The sequence below is a fragment of the Acanthisitta chloris genome, unplaced genomic scaffold (genome assembly GCF_000695815.1).
Source record: "Acanthisitta chloris isolate BGI_N310 unplaced genomic scaffold, ASM69581v1 scaffold43454, whole genome shotgun sequence".
Lineage (NCBI taxonomy): Eukaryota > Metazoa > Chordata > Aves > Passeriformes > Acanthisittidae > Acanthisitta > Acanthisitta chloris.
The window spans coordinates 20,539-25,949 of NW_008669530.1; positions in this window are offsets into that span (position 1 = coordinate 20,539).

The window sequence follows — 5,411 nt, forward strand, 5'->3', positions numbered from 1 at the left end:
GCGGGGTGTGCCTATACACACTGTAGCCAGCTAGAGCTGGCCAGCTCCAGAGGCAAATTCCTCTCACAAGAGATGGCAGCAACAAAAAAAATTTGGAGGTGAATCAGGTGGAATGATACTAACTTCTAGTTAAAGGAGATGAAAAGCTGTGCTCCTCAACCTGTGTTGACCTCTTGTCAAGAACGCTGTGCAATTGTTACACTACTGGCAGTGTCATACTTTGTGTTCCTTGTCATCCCCATGGAACATTTTCATTTCCTGTGTCATGAGCAACATTACTATGTGCTGCCTTCAAGCCATAGGTTGGCGGCCACTGTGTCATACCATTATGTTCTTGTTCCCTACATTCTCTGTCCTTCCTCCTGATCTGTTCCTTTTGGTGTTCTTCAGTGTCCTCTCCTGCCTCACAATCCTCTGTTCCCAGGCTTATCAAGTGCCCTTTGATAATTTTCTGCTTGTCAGTTGACCCATTCTGTATCAATCCTTTTCTCAACTGCACTTTTTTTCATGACCCCACAGGGGTGGGCTGGGAGATGCTCTCTGTCAGGCAAGCACTGCCAAAGGAATAATTGCTAGTTCTAGGGGATAGGTCCAAAACACAGGGGAGCCAGTGGAGTTTGGGCTCCCCATGTGGGCCCATTGATGTCTGGATCTCAGCCTGGGTAGATGAAGCAGACAAGAAGAAGCAGTTTGCCAAACTGAGCATGGGGTATGTGGCTCCAGGGTGATGAGGCAGCAGCAACGCAGAGCAAATTTTACTTAGAGGCATCTGTTAGCAGCCATTTGGGAACTAAAACAAATGACCCCAGTGTAATTCTGTTCTGCTGCCTCCATTGTTCTGGGCTCCTTTCTTACTTGCATAGCCAGCAGCAGGAAGCTGGTGGCTTTGGCTCTCTTTCTGACTCCTTCTTTGGCTATCCTTGCTGAATGGATCTGTTTCTGCCCTTGATCAAGTCCAATCCTTAGGTTTTGGCTTGCTATGCAGGGTATGAGGTGGGGAGTGCTGAATCTGCTGCTGCTTTGCAGAACAGTAGATTTGGAAGGGCAGTCTGTGCCACTTCACCTCAGACTGAAACTGGAAGGAAATAGCAAAACCATGTCGAGTGTCTGCTGGAACATGTTGGCAAAAATGTCTTCCTGGCCCTTGCTGAGGTTTAGTGTATTGTTAATTATGTTCTGAATTTACATCCAAGAATATCAGGGGGTCATGAGCTAAACACACATCTGCATGAAGTTAGGCAGGAGTTGCCTCTATGTTACAGGAATTGAAATCAAGGTGCAAAAATAATATGAGTTAGCCTGGTGTTTACAATAGGATTCAAGCAATTTAGCATTAGAGTGGCAGAAAATATCTCCATCTTCAGGGCTGTGCATAATGACAGGGCCAGAAGTACTAAAAAAATGTTGTGCCAAACACCAGGTTAGGTTTTATTGTCTGCATGTAGGTCTCCTAGGAAGCTTCTAAACTTTTGCAACGAGATTGGGCACACAGCTATACTGCTGGGTATTTCAGGATGGTAAGTAGTTGGTGTTTCAGTCACAGAGTAAAAACTGAATGTTCCTAACTTCATACATACTACAGTATAAAAGAAAAGATGTCAACTTAGTTTACCTTGCTGCTTGTGACAACTTTTTCAAGTCATGATTGCTGCACTGCTGGACCAGTTTAGTTGAAAAGGGAGGTGGTGGCAGGTCTGAGTTTTCATTTAAATATGACTTGACTGAAAGAGCCAGCATAAGTTTTTATTAACACTAACAATATTGAGCATAACATCAAAGTGAGGTTTAACTGTTATACAGTTGCATAGTTAAATATGAAAAATAAGACCATGAGTCTTTCTGCATGTGCACAATTTCCTGACACTGATTTTGAGGCCTTATGTACATCAACAATAATGGACCAATCCAGCCAAAATTTGCTCCCACAGCTGCTGGACTTAGGAAGTTCCCTGGGCCTCCTGTGCTCTGCAGCTGTGGAGGCTATTCCCTGCTCTGAATGAAAGAATCTCCCTTCTTCTGTGACTGCAAATGCTGAATGAGACATTCTGTAATACCTTGTTCAGAGGGGCAGAGCTGACAGCTGAAGGCTATCCTTGGCGTTTTAGTCTTTGTAGATAATGACAGATGATGCATAACCATGAGCAAGGAACCCCTTAGTCCTAAAATAGGAGAAGGTATTTTGGGGGAATTATTACAAAATATCATTGCCCGAAGGTCTTGGTGCTGGTTCTGCTCCAGAGAGAGTAGGGAGGAGAGATTTCAAGTAGCAGTTTAAAGAAAAAATAATCTGGCAAATTGGAGTATTGCAACATCTTGGGCGAGTGTAGAGAGCACATTTCTTCACATACAGTAAGAGTAAATCCAGGAAATGTTTCTTACAGAACCACACAAAACTTGCCTACTTTCAAGTTTTACTCTGTGCTTAGATATAAAACTGCTGGTTGCAATTTTCACTTGAATTCTTTAATTTGCACCTTTCAAATGCTGAAGCCCACTTACAGGTTTGCAAATGAAACCTGATGGTTTCAAGTGAGTTTTAATTTGAGCTTTTAACATTCTTGTTCAAACCTGAAACTCAAAGTGAAATTTAGGGTTTGCAAAAGCACACATAGAATACAGAAAAAATCGAAGGAAAAATTCACAAGCACCTGTGAAAACCAGACTTGCTAAATTTCCTATAGCTCAGGCTCTATCTGTTTATGCAGATTATCTTAGTCACCTTCTCTTTATTACGTGGCTATGGAGGTAGAGGAGGTTGTGATGGTGGTAGCTGTACAGAACAGCACTACCAAAAAAGCTGTGATGTCTTTCCATGGTCAGCTACTTGTGCTTATGGAGACAGCAGTTCATCCAAGACCAAGTTTGTCTTCAGATTCCATACATGCATCAGTAAGGCAGGAACAGTTTAAGCTCTGTTGATAATGTGTAACTGAAGCTGAAAAGGTTTGAAGACTATTTGGAGCAGGAAGTTTTAGTAACTGAGCTGCAACAAAATGGGTAATTACAAAGAGCGAGGTGGTGGGGGTGGGAAACCAGAGAAATTATGAGGTTTCATCTAATTTCCATCCCTGCAGCACTTTTGGTTGGAAAACAGAAACTAAACGTGCCTTGTTATTGCATGAAATAAATAAAACAAACCCAGAATCCTGTGGTGGCTTCTTGATCTGTAAAGCATACAAAGCTGAAACCACCACATGCAAAAACGATCACAAGAAGAGCGAGTGCAAGCTGAAAGGTTGGTGGTACTTGCTCTCTGCAATGCACACAGCTCGCAGTTCTCAGCACAGCTGACCTCTTGGGAATTGATAGGAAGTCCTGGCTCTGCTTGAGTCAATGGGAATTTTGCTGTGGACTTCAGGGAACCTGGAGCTTCACAGCATAGCCCTTGTGCAATATATTGTTCCTGGCTCTTAAACCTGGCAAAATCTCATAGGTGGGCAAATAGGCATTTGTCGTGCTCTGGGTCTTCTGTCTAGCAAGAATAGGAAATTAAAGGCAACCCATTTTCAGTCCAGCTGGCTAGGCTCCTAGTGGTGACATACTATCTTACCCATGAAAATTACATACGTAAATGTAGAAGTAATATGACTAGAGGTGGTCTTGTATTGCTCATTCTGCTTATTTGTCTGTGCTGTCACCTTAACTGCTTCAGTGCACATAGGCTTTGGTAGCACTTAGAAGGAGGACTCCTGTCTTGTTTGGTCTTTAGGTTGTGTCAGCCTCAAGTAGTAGTTGTGATAGTTAATACTTGGTCATGTCACTAAGGTAATTTAAAGTCTGCTAAATAAACTGGCATCTCTGATTGTAACATTAGTAACAGAGAAATGCCATGTTCATCAAGCAAATAAGGATTAATTTTTGGGCCCTGTTCATGGATATCCTTAGAGATGTGTCACCACCCCAATGGAACATACAAGAATGTCTCTTTCTAAAGAATATCTTTTCTTCAGTTTTGAATGTGGAGTCCTACAAAGCTGCCAATATTGTTACACAAGTTATTATCCTGTTCACTCCATTTGTTGAGTTCTTCCTGATAAGTCAGCCAAAACTTTATTTTCACTGTATGTGAAAGGTCTGCCTGTTTTCAGTATGCCATGTTTGGGGAAAAGTCACATTTAATTTATTTGCATTCATAACTGAAATGGCTGGGGTGCCTTGTGCCTTGCCTTGTTTCTTATCTCTGCAAGGCTTAGGTACAAGGATGAGATCTAGAGTCCTTTGGAGAACTTAAAAATAGAAAAGCAACATACTGTATCCTTTTCATTTAAGTAAGTCTACCTAAATAAATGTACAGATGAAATGGCAAAAAGCTGGCAATAAAATGGTGTGAAGCCTGAGGTATGTATTTCTTGTTTAGCATGTTGGTAGCAGTCCCAAAACAGGTCCCTGTGTTCTCTTATAGCCAAAGCTGTAGGTAAGTGGGAACTTAGGACTAAAATAATGTCATTAGTACCTTCCAGTGATCTGTTCTTGCGGTGGGAAAGGCCTTGCTAAGATAAAAACAACACTTATTTTAATGAGAGTTTGAAAATCACTTCAGCAAAACACAGCATTCATAACATGATGTGCCAGGGTGAACTGACCTTAAAAGGTCCATGTCAGAAAATATCATGGTATTATTTCCTAATATTTTGAACTTTGACCTTTTCCTATAGAAGCTCCAAAAAGTTTAGTACCTGTAGAGAATGCAGCTGGGATCTTGGGAACAGTTTGCTAGACCAGTCAGTAGATACCCACATTAAGATGCCACATAAGAATGGTTCCCTTCAGGAGAAAAGAAGCAAAATAAAATGTGAGGTTTATTTCTGTGGTGGCTTATCTGGAGTAAACCCTCTGATGATTGTATTGTGTTCATAAGTATGACACAAAAGTAGCAGAGTGTTGCTAGTGGTGTTGTAATTAGAACATTAATTTTAGCCAGAAAAGTAAGCAGGAAGAGAACTGATTGCCAAGGGGGTGTGAGAATCATTTGGGGTAGGATTTGCTTTGTCAGTGTTGTAACCAGCCTGAGTGCTCTGTCTGAAGTCTGCAAAGTGGGCACATGATATAGCTGCCCACAGACTATGGGTTTAATGCTAGCTGTGGTTGGCTCTTTTTTTTTTTTTTAAGTATAGCTGAATAAGGGAAATTATATTTAAGCTTGTTTTAGTTGGGCATGTGACACATCAAAAAAATTGCCAGCTTATTTTCCCAGCCTTGCTTTCTGCAAGAGCCCAAACAGCTTCAATTGCCTCATGAATCCACAGTGATTACAATGTATTTATTTATTATTATCTATGCAGACACAAAATGACCTCAGCAAAGAAGAAGCCAAAACAATTCCTTGATTTTGGGAGAAAAATCATTCAGCTCCCATCTCTCTTACACCCACAGGCTCCTTCTGTGGGCTGTGACTTTGTCTTATGCTTCAG